Raw genomic sequence first — 12,271 nt, forward strand, 5'->3', positions numbered from 1 at the left:
GCAACTCCGGCCGAACGAGCTAAAATATAGCACATTTGACCGCGAGCTCCTCAGTCTATACCTGGCCGTTCGCCATTTCCGCCACCTCCTGGAGGGCCGCCCGTTCACGGCTTTCGTCGACCACAAGCCGTTGGTTTACGCGATGGCCAAAGTCACGGAGCCGTGGTCGGCCCGCTAGCAGCGCCACCTCTCCGCCGTGTCGGAGTTTACCACGGACATCCGGCACGTCGCCGGAAAAGACAACGCCGTGGCCGACTGTCTTTCTTGGGCCAGCGCGAACGCGGTCCATGTGGGCGTGGACTTCACGCTTATGGCGGCCGACCAGACCGCCGACACCACGGTGCAAGCCCTCCGGGTGGCGGACACGGGCCTCCGCCTGGCCGACGTCCCCTTCGCGGACACTGTCTTGCTCTGCGACGTCTCCCAAGGCCAGCCTCGCCCCGTCGTGCCCATTACCTGGCAGCGCCGCATTTTTGCCTCCCTCCACGGCCTTTCTCACCCGGGCCGGAAAGCTTCCCAGAAGCTGGTGTCGGCGCGTTTCATCTGGCATGGACTTCGATGGGACGTCCGTGACTGGGCCAATGCCTGCATGGCCTGCCAGCGGGCCAAGGTCCACCACCACACCCAGGCTCCGCTGGCACCTTTCACCGTGCCCGAACGGCGTTTCGACCACGTCAACGTGGACCTGGTGGGCCCCCTTCCCCCATCACAGGGTTTCACACATCTGCTCACCATGGTGGACAGGACCACCAGGTGGCCGGAGGCCGTTCCCCTCGCTTCCACCACAACCGCCGACGTGGCGCAGACTTTCATCGCCACCTGGGTCGCCCGTTTCGGTGCACCGGCAGACATCTCTTCGGACCGCGGTCCGCAGTTCACCTCCGAGCTTTGGGGCGCGGTCGCCCACAACCTGGGGGTCAAGCTCCACCATACCACGGCCTACCACCCCCAAGCCAACGGGTTGTGCGAGCGTTTTCACCGCTCCATGAAGGCCGCGCTCATGGCCGGCCTTTAGGACGGCGGTTGGGCCAACCGGCTGCCGTGGGTCCTTTTTGGCCTCTGCACGGCCCCCAAGGAGGACCTCCAGGCATCCACCGCCGAGCCCGTCTCCGGCCAGCCGCTACGCGTCCGGGGCGAGTTCATGCCCGACGCTACCAGTCCCTGGTCCGCGGCTCGCCAGCGCTCGGACCTCCAGGAGGCCGCCCGACGGTTTGCCCCCGTGCCAACGTCCCGCCACGGTGGCCCCCAGTCCTACGTCCCCCCAGCGCTTTGCACAGCGGAGTACGTTTTTATGCGTCATGACGCACACCGGGGGCCACTCAGGCCGCCGTACGACGGGCCCTTCTGGGTCCTGCGACGGGACGACAAGTCCTTCGTCATCGACGTCGGCGGCAGGTCGGACCGGATTTCGGTGGACCGCCTTAAGCCGGCGCACTTGGACGTCGACCAACCACCACGGTTGGCCCTTCCTCTGCGGCGAGGCCTCCCCCCGTCCACGGTTCCCCCTGCTCGACCACCCACTACCACACCGGACCCCCCCCCCCCCCACGACCCTCCAGGGGTCGCTTCGGCCAGGTCATCAGGACCCCCCTTAAATTGACCCTGCCGGTGCAAGTCGATTCTGGGGGGGCGCGTGTAGCGGTTGCCGCTGAGCATACACAATCGCCTTACACCTGCCGATGACGCAACCAGGGAGCAATCACTGTACCGGGCTCGCCCAGGCCGCCCGGGCATGCCCAGACTCGCCTTTCCCGGGCTCGCCCAGGCCGCCCGGGCATGCCCAGACTCGCCTTTCCCGGGCAAACGCTCCGATCGGCATGCGCGCCCGGCTTGGGAGGCGTGGCTTCCGGCATGACGTGTTTGATTGTGCTTATATATATTGCTACCCGATAAACGGGCTTTTCAGAGTACCCGAGTTTTCGTTTTACCAATAAAGGAGCTCGGACGAATTCCCGTCTTTTGTCGCGTCAATCCTTTCGACTCGTGTAGGAGCACAGCTCCTCAATAGCTTATTTTACTCCAGGTGGTCCTACTCGTAGGATTACCCACCCAAAATATCGTTGCGATCGGTTCAGCCGTTTTTGCGGTGCCTGGGAACAGACAGACAGACATACGGACGGAAATTTGGTGAATTATAGTAAGATGTGACCCTCCCAACCCCCAAAGCAAAGTTGGAGTTCAGCAGAGTTGGGATTCATTCTGATGGTGTTCTACACTTGTGGTAAGCTATTTCTCACGGCTATGAAACCAACTCCAACACGAGTACCTACACCGAACGGCTCCACATTGTTCACCAACAGGCTTCAGCCTCTTTTATATGCGCTTGCATCACTTTTTGTCACCTTCCCTCCTAAAGATTATTCCCCATTTACTACACTCCATGGTTGGCTTTTCAGAGGGGTTGTACCTTTTCCAGGAGATTAATTTTCCAGGCCTTCAAAATAAGTGACTCACCAAGCCTGTCTGGAAGCAGTAGCTACATCGTACCACTCATCTTCTGATACCATGATCTCCTGGAGATCATTCTGAATCGCATCCCTCCATCTCCTTCTGGGTCCACCTCATGGGCGTGGTTGGAGCAGCCAGCTGAGCAGGCTCACCCTTGGAATGTGATGGTCAAGTATCCTTGCAACATGGCCTAGCCATCCTAAACTGTGCTTCATAACGTTTGCGGTTGCTGTTTTGGAGTCACTTCATCATTACCTGATATGTTCTGATGTTATGTGCTGCAACCATTGTTGATTGTTTGCCATACCTAAGATGATTCTCACACATATATTGTGGAAATATTCAGCTTCCTTGATGGCTTATTTAATGGTATCCAGTGCTCGGATCCATAGAGGAGCATGAGGAGCATGCACACTTGGTATACCATTTGCTTTGCGTCAATTCTCAAGTCTCTGCACAAGAAGACCTGCTTCCTCAGAACACCAAAAGCCTTTGAGGCATGATCAATTATTCTTTATGTTTAAGTCCATTCTCCCAGGTGAAGATATAACTGACTTTAAGTACTGTATATATGTATATATATATATATATATATATATATATACACACAAACATTAAAAAAAGAAAGGCTATTTGGGGAAGAAGTTGTAATGTTTTTCATGATGTGAGTGATGGAGTTCACCTACGCTTTGTGAAAGACACCATGGGATCTTTAGCGTCCCCAGTGCTCGTAGACAGCTCCTCTGGCTTTACATCCTTCACTCCTTTCAGTGGATGGCACACATTTTTGGCTCGCCCTGTCTGTGAAACACCAGGGCGACAGTTTATAGCTCGGTCAGGATTTCAAACCAGGCTAGACAGCTTCGAGGCGAGTGTGTGTTCCTCTTGGCCATCCTGCCAGCCCGAGTAAACATATGATCTTCATTTTTATATAAAAAAAACATCCGGTATGGATTAGACGAAGTACGTACATACAAAAATATTGGAATGTAAGCTGACTTGCGCTTAGAATGGAGTTACTTTAAACAAATTAGGCATCATTTATTTGAAACAAGAGAAAGAAACCGATTTTTCTTCTCATCTTATTTCCTGCTTCGTGACTATAGGGCAGCCCAGGCAGAAACGAACGCCAACTCAAAGCATAAAAGTCTTTGCCTTTGGGGCATTCATGAACCCGCGGTGATGACTTCCAAGGAAAAGACAAAGAAGCATATTCGTGATTGAACCACATGACCAGAAACAATTCCGTTGTCAACTGTGGCCAGAGTATCAGTGCACACGAGATTAGATCCGGATGGAGTATATTTGTGATGTATTAGTGCGGCATTCGTGAATGCAATGATCTTCCGACATCTGCAAGGCACCTGAAGCATGTACTTGTTAAGGAAACAATTGACATTCAGCATAATGGCATTGTTGTAAGATGGGGGAGCTCTCTTTAATATTTAAGGGCTTTCTTCATTTCATCCGGCCCTCTACTATAAGTGGTTTATGCCTGTGAATGTTTTATTAATCAATAAGCAAAGCCAACTAAGTGGATAGTCTGTCTTGTCCAAAATACTTTACTTTTGCCCAATTTTGCCATTAAAGCCAAAGTGGGTGTAACTTTGTGGGTGAAACATGTGTTACACCCACAATGAACCAATGCTCTAAGATGAAGCTGAGTCTATGGGTCTATCACTATACCATCGCAGACAGGTCGCTGGTCTCTGTATTCTACCGCCTGCTTTCTGGTGTTGCACCCTCTGCTCTTTCCGTGCTTTGTCGTCGTCTCCCCCCCTCCCCCCTCAGGTATCTGCAGGGCACACACGGTCCCCACCACCAAACCCCTTCTGGTGAAACTACCTAATTCCAGGACCCCTGCTTATCTCCACTCGTTTGTTCCTGCCTGTGGAATCAATTTCCACATTCTCTTCAATCTCATTCTTCCCTCCAGGTCTTCAAGACAGTTGATCGCCACCATCTCAGATCATTCCCCATCCAAAACCATTATCCCGTCTACCCCCCGTTAACCCCCCCCCCTCAACCCCACCACCCCAAGCCCACCTCCTTCAAAATTTCCAGTTTTCTCTCCTGAGAGTTTCCTTCTGTATCCATTTGTCTACCTTATGCATCCTTTCCTGCCCACCATTCCTCCCCACACCCATGGTTTGGCCAAGTCTGCCTCCATCTTGGCCTTCAACCTTTTCTGTTGGTATTCCCCCCCCCCCCCCCCCCCCCTCTCTCTCTTCTGTTCCTTTTGGCCTGTTGTGTCCTGATCTGTTCAGCGTACTCGTACTAGCTCTTCCACGAACCTCTACTCTGTATACAAAAACAAAGTAATGGACAAACCTTAATTTAAGTCATATAGGCTCTATTCCCACCCCCCCCCCCCCAATACAGTCGGACCCCACTATTCGTGGGGGATACATTCCTGGAAAATCCGCAAATAGCGAAACCCGAGAATAGGGGGAAATTGTTTCAATGGAAAAAGGGGAGATAGATTCCCGAGTTACGAAAATCCATGAATAGAGAGGACAAACTGCGAACTGCGAGGCAAAATCCACGAATGGTTGAAGCAAATCCTGAGAATGTTGACGATAAATAATCCGTGAAGGTCGATGAAAGTCCCAGAAATGGCGAGACAAAACCCGCGAATGTTGGCGATAATCCGTGAAGGTCGATAAAAATGCCATGAATGTATGCCGTGGCATTGTTTCAATGGGGAAAAGGGGGATACGTTATAGGTTCCCAGCGGTCCCTGATTAATAGAGGAAAATTTTTAAGGTTTAAAATGTTTTCGACCGCAAATGCACAGGAGTACAGTTTCACAAAAAAATGCTTCCAAAAAAAAAACAAAAAAAAAAAAAACGACAACACCAGGTACCATTTCCAATTTATTGAAGGAATACGCTTGCAGTTTATTGAAAATGCTTAATCATGGTTTTCAGCATGAAGTCCCTCATCTGCGTGTTGCCCTCGATCCATATTCTGAGAGTCTTCTCCATCCTTTCCATGAGGACATTCCGGACATGGGTGACCACATTCGTACTTGATACAGTGCTTGCTAAAAGTTTCACACAAATGGTCTTCTTCCGTATGGAGCGAAGTGTGGATTTGTTGACCCCGTAATACCTGCCAACAGAGGCCACACTCTCTCCTCTCGAAAGGCTGTCGAGCAGCTCCACTTTCTGGCTCAGGCACATCACTTTCTTCTGCCTCTTGGTAGTCGACGCATATCTGGCACTGGTCTTGCGCTTGAGAGCCCTAATTGAACGATGAGCAAAGCGTGTCAAAACCACAGGTCGAAGCAACAGGACGAGAACAATGATCAAGATTGAGGACACAGTCTGTATATATGTAGGATAGCGGCATTGTGGGTATCTGCGGGAGCCCATTGTTTGTGGGGGGATGTTATCGGATAATGCCGTATAGAGCCTATCTGCTAATTTCAATAAAAGGTTTAATGAAACATTTGCATTCTATAATTCGCAGAGGATGACTGGTTTTCGTCGCTGATGGAACATCCCCCGAAGCGTTTTCATTGTGTAACATCTCTGATGATGCTTTACCGTAAATTGCAAACTGTAATCGATTTAGTGAAGCGTTTGCATTCTATAATTCGCGGAGGATGACTTGTTTACACATCTGGTGGGATATCCCACGAAGCTCTAGATTATAGTCCAGCTAAAATTCGCGGCCGCAAAAGCCATGAAAACGCAAATCGCACAGCAGTGAATGTATGGTATTGTACTGTACTGTATAAGCAGGTCATGCTCGCGGCTTGTATAAGATGTTTTTTTGCATACATCCAGCTGCTTTATACATAGCTGGTGAAAGATGGGTTTTATAAATGTGTCAAAAGCTAGCGGCTTGTAAAAAAATTTTTTGCGCCCCTGAAAAACCGCGAATTCACGGAACATGGCCGTGAATAGGGGAAGAAAACCGTGATTTCGCAGAACACAGCCGCAAAAAACCCCCGCGAATTTGCGGGACATTTTTCTGTGTATAGAGAAACGTGTCGCATTTTATCAACCACAAATACGCATATTCCGCAAATAGCGGAACCGCGAATAGCGGGGTCTGACTGTATAACGAAATACGAAATAGGTTTGTTTGTAAAATAACATTTAGAATAAGAGAAAAATTCTGAATTTGCTTTCAGAAAAGTCAACATGGCCAAAATCCGCGAGGGCACCAAAATGCAAACATCGAGGTATCTGACTCAACCGTTTTGAAAAGCTTCAAACTATCAAGCAAATACAGGAACAAGATCATACATTAAAATGGTTTTTTTCAGAGGAAGCTAATTTTCATCGCATTGGTGGGGTTCTGCTCTACCAGATGGACCTTTTTAGGAAAAAGAGGACCCTGTCATGATAAAGGCTTTTACTCTAACCTCCTCCCAGGGATTCCAGGGATTATTTTACAATGCATGCACGTATGAACAGATGATTGAGGACATCCCAGAGCGTCTGAACAAAAATGGAGCTCAGGTAGAACATTTGACAGGACTGTAACAAGAAAAGGAGACCACGCAGAGAGAAGGAAGTTTCAAAACACAACCATCCCATGGAAACTTTATCAAGGACGGATCAAGACTCTTTTTGAAAGACTATATTAGAAAAGTACTTTGACCCTTTCTGGGACAACGAATACATACACTCATACCCATGATCAAGTGAAGCCGCAATATGAAACTATCTTGAAAACAAAAGTATTTTTTCATGACGAGTTGATTAGCTTATTTAGTCCACTGCAGGATGAAGGTCTCCCTCGACATGGTCCATTCCGTTGTATTCGATGCAATTTGAAACCATTATACTCCCGTAGATATTTCAATTTCATCTCTTCATCTGATCTTTATTCAACCTCTGCTTCTTCGAGGGATTCTCTCGTTCACTAAAATTTCATTAGTTGTCCACCGGTTGGCGATCCTTGCTTTTGCTACATGTCCAGCGAGTTCCATTTGAGTCTTCATGATTGTGCGCAGGATGTCAAGGAATTTTGTTTTCTGCAGTTTCATCCATTTATTTCTCTTCTTGCCTCTTTTGATTATGCCAAGACAGAATCTTCCCATGACTCTATGCATAGTGATCATTTTCCCCCTTAAAATCAGGAGTTCTTGACAGGACAGGGGGGTTGCATTTTTCCAGTCTACATGTTATGCTGCTATCCCCAATAGGGTGTGTTACAACCACAATGAATGATGTAAGCTGGTTGTCCTATAAATGATAGTAGCAGGTAGTCCAACCCAACATTAATTGTTAAGTGTGATTCTCTGACAGAGCAAGTCTTACTATGAAATCCAGAGAATTTTCCCTAAAATCTCGTTTTCTGAGGCCAACATGACTTCTATTCTCGTGCCGTCAACAAACTCATCGACTGCTTGGAAAAATATGTGTCGTTGGCCAGAAACTTAACGCAGAAATGGACGAACATCTGTGCCGAGTTTCGTTGATGCTGCAGGACCATTCCTTCATGGTTGGGAGGGGGCGGGACTTTTTCATTCTCCCTTATGAGTGGGAATTTAGAAAATTAATAGCGAAAAATATGACATCACAATCGAAACAATACCTCCATTGCATTCAGTTTAAGCTGCATAATGAACATATGATGTACACAATATATCACGAGATGTGATTGTTCCACTGACATGTTGATTCCAAAGGAGTAGCTGCTTGTATGTGTTATTTGAGAACTCCTGGGTCATCCAGCATGGTTAACCTGGTGGCTGACCTGTACCACAGGAAAAGCAAATAAGCAAATAAAGCACGATGGTCTTCACCATAAGCCGAGCCTCATGGTGCTTGCGATTTGACTTCAAACGACTGTCAAAACTGCTGCTTCCAATTAGAGCTTCTTCCTGTGGCCCCACCTCACTCCATCACTCGCTCCTCTCGACCAGAGACAGCTTGGCCCGAAGCCGTCTGGCTTGCGTTACCTCCCCATTATCGCATCTTCTCCTCGTTTCTCCGTTGACCTTCCATCCCGGCCCAGCTGGGGCATCATAGGTTGCCGATGTACTCACGTGTCGCCCTAAGAGCGTATCGAGCTCATGAGTGCGCTTCGTGCGACGAGCCGCGCAGTGCCTTAGACAACAAGAGGTTTTTAAACAGAACAACCAGACTCCTTTAATTTCCCTAAGTTCGGTGTTTTTTCAAAATTTCATTTCAGTTCCTTGCGATATGAAGTTCAACAGGATGGTGCGGAGGTGGCGCACTTGTGTTTGAGCTGTTTATAGTCTGGGTTAGATTCACCACCCACTCCACACTGTTGGCAGAGTGTGGCATCACAAAGTGCACTGTAGACCAGATGGATGTTAAGTTGGATATCCTGTCTGTTATTATTAGTCGGTGGAAGTTTAAGATCCCAAGGTGTCTTAATTTATATGATGCCGGTACGCTAGCTGGCTAAATGGTACTGGTATCATGGATAAATTCCAAAATTCCTACCCAAGTTTGCCACGTTAAGAGCACAGCCAGGCCTCAGCAATGATGCAATAGTATGGCAAATTTGTCCATGTATCCCAATACACATTCGCAAATGACAACAAGAAGTAGTGAAGAGATATATTTAATTATCACAGATGATTGTGACAGTGCAGGTTAGAGTACATTTTATAAATTCCCAGATGACCCACAGCTTGGAGGTAGGTAGTAGTAGAGAGGCGGTTGATCCGATTCAAGAGAAAAATGCAGAATGGTTTTTCAGTGAAGGACTGGCAGATGTAGTTTACCATTAGGAAATGTAAGGTGCTTGGGATGTGTAAGAAAATAGGGATTACATAATGCATTGGGGAAGTCTTGGATTAGAGATTATTGTGGACAGTTTTGTTCGCCATATGTGAGGAAGGACATGGCTGCCATAGAGAGGGTTCGGCCAAGAGCTACGACATTGAATCCATAGCTAGCTAGACAAAGCAATGAGGAGCAGCTGAAGGCAGAGGCAATTACAAGATCTGATATATCTGATAGTTTAAGATAATGAAGGGTAGAGAAAAAATAAATGGAGAAGAACTTTCAGCAGAATGGACAGTGACAGGACCAGGGGCCATAGCCTGAGAGTACAGAAGAGGAGAGTTAAGATGGTATTAAGGTGGGGTCATTCACTCAGACAGTAGTAAATGCATGGAATGGTCTCCCTGGAAAGATAGTTGGGAGCAGAAAGAGTAGATAGGTTTGAACTGGAATTTGATAGGTACATGTATTGGGAATAGAGTGATATTGGCAGAACTAGTTGGTAGTTTGGGTATGGATTGGGTGATTGTATACATGTGTAGTGATTGTGACATCTGTGATAGCGTCGTGTCAAAAGGTGAATGTGCTGTCAGTGTTTGTTCATTCCTTGCCCTACATCAGTCTTTATCTGCCCTCCCCCAAAATAATTGTTCAGGGTGAAACAGGAAAGACTAGATTTTTTTATTATGTTGTAACTTTTATATTTGACATTAGAATTACAAAAAACTGGCTTAATATTGTGTACAAAATAATAAAACAATTTCTCATTTGAACACAAATTATAGAAAAACGCTTCAATACAAAAACAAATTATTAATGTGACAAAGTTACGCATATTTAAAACGTCTTGTCCTTTCTGTTTCACTCATGTGTATAATATAATATATGTGTATGTGTGTATATATATACCGTATATATACAACATACTCACAATAGTTCAAGACGCATGTAAAAAGTATTATGATGTGTATATTGAAAAAAAAAAAAAAAATTCTTCGTAATTAATTACATACACTGTACTTGTATATTGAAATATTAAATATATATACATATATATATCTATAAATATATATCTCTCTCTATATACAGACTTGGCATTTAATATGGAATATTTTTTTTGTGGGGGTGAACTTACTTTTCAAGATGTCTTAGAACCAAAAGTTCATTGGAATTATGTTGAAATCATTCTAGATTTTGTTAATGTGACCTTTAAAAGAAACAAAAACCACATTTGACATTTCGAAACAAATAAATTGATCCTTGAAAGTGATGTAAACTGATATCGAACTCAATTCACAGACAGTACTGTGTTAAACTTCTGTACGTTTTCCAGAAGTATCTCTTTATTTTGCACATTAGCCAAAATTTTTTTTAGCAAAAACAAAAGTTAAATTACGACTGGGATTACGGACAGTAAAATTACAGTTCAGTACTTCGTGTAACCCCCACGAGCATTCAGGAGAGCATGTACACGTTGAGGCATGCTGTTCACGAGATTTGCCAAGGTTTGGACAGGAATCGCTTGCCATGCAGTGACAATAGTCTGCTGCAATTCACGCACAGAGGTCGGCTGCTGGTCCAAGTGGTCGATTTGACGCATTAATTCTGCCCACAAGTTCTCTATCGGATTCATATCCGGGGACATGGCAGGCCACTCCATATGCTCTACATCACGGTCAGCAAGAAAGTGTTGGATCAGGCGAGCATGATGAGGCCATGCATTGTCATCTTGGAAGACAAAGTTTCCTCGAAAGGCTGCACGAGCAAATGGAAGCAATGTTTCTTCCAGAATGGCCCTGTACTTGAACTGGTTCAAGTTTCCATTCAGAACAACCAGGTCAGTTTTGCCCCCTGCATGAAAAGCAGCCCAAACGGTCACCCCACCACCTCCAGCTTGGACTCTTGGCACGATACAATCTTTGTTGTAGGCTTCATGCACTTGTCTGCGCACTCGGACGCGGCCATCTTGACGATAGACCAGAAATCTAGACTCGTCACTGAAGATCATGTGATTCCAGTGTCCTGGCTGCCATTGACGGTGCTCTCTGGCCCACTGCAATCGGCGCTGGCAGTGTTGTCTGGTCAGGCGTGGCTTTCTCAGCGGACGCCTGGCACGATAGCCTGCTTGAACCAGTCGTTGGTTGACTAGCCTTCTGGATACAGGCACATTTGTCAGTTGCTGCCACTCAGCCCTGAGCCGATTAACTGACTTGGTACGGCCATTGCGGACTAACCGGTGCAACTGACGATCATCCCTCCTTGTGGTTCTGTGGGGACGTCCTGGCCTCGGTATTGGAGTAGGGACACCCCTCTGAGCATTTCGTTTCAGGATCTTTGACACCTGACCTTGAGTGATGCCATACTGCCGAGCAATAGCATGCTGTTTCATGCTGTAATTTCGTAAAGCCACCACTCCATGACAAACAGCATTGTCGAGTTGATGGACCATCTCCAGAGGAAGCGGCAATAACTTTTGGAGACGTGCAGCAGTTGTTTTCCACTAATACAGAACGCAACAACCCTTGTATACCCGACTGTGAAACCAATCATCAAATGCACCTGTCCGTACATTTTGCCACGCCACCTGTGATATAATCCTGTTGTTGACTTCTTGCTGCAACAGACAATCAGTGGCATGGTTCTTTTAACAAATAAATCACCAAAGTGTAAAAGAAACTCTCCAGATTGATATACTGAGTTAGGAAAGTAAACCCAAGTCAAGAAAAAAAAAAAATTCCATATTAAATGCCAAGTCTGTATATATATACAGTGGAACCTTGACTTACGAGTTTAATTCGTTCTGTGACCGAGCTCGTAACTCAAATTGCTCGTTTCTCAAATCAAATTTCCCCATTAAAATGCATTGAAATGCTATTAATCCGTTCCAGCCCGCCAAAAACCACACCAATTTTTTTTTAAATATACAGTATATATAAAAATATCTCGCGCTTTATATTTCACCTGTATGCAGCATACAAGTTGGCAGGATGGCCTGGACTGGAGGTACGCACACTTGACTCTAAAGTCTAAACTGTCCAGCCTGGGTTTGAATCCCGACCCAGCTATAACCTGTCATGGGTGAATCACAGGCAGGGTGATTCATC

The 12,271-nt window shown here is 46.5% G+C and overlaps 1 long non-coding RNA gene across 1 annotated transcript in view; it reads right to left on the reverse strand.

Moving 5' to 3' along the window:
- Positions 1 to 5,279: 5,279 nt before the first annotated feature.
- LOC137434327 (uncharacterized) overlaps positions 5,280 to 12,271 on the reverse strand; it is a 79,840-nt gene continuing 72,848 nt past the window's right edge. The window contains exon 6 of the long non-coding RNA XR_010985847.2: positions 5,280 to 5,694. This is a non-coding gene — a long non-coding RNA (uncharacterized LOC137434327). The remainder of the gene's footprint in view (positions 5,695 to 12,271) is intronic.

The sequence above is a fragment of the Myxine glutinosa genome, chromosome 1 (genome assembly GCF_964187855.1).
Source record: "Myxine glutinosa chromosome 1, kmMyxGlut1.1, whole genome shotgun sequence".
NCBI classification, from domain to species: domain Eukaryota; kingdom Metazoa; phylum Chordata; class Myxini; order Myxiniformes; family Myxinidae; genus Myxine; species Myxine glutinosa.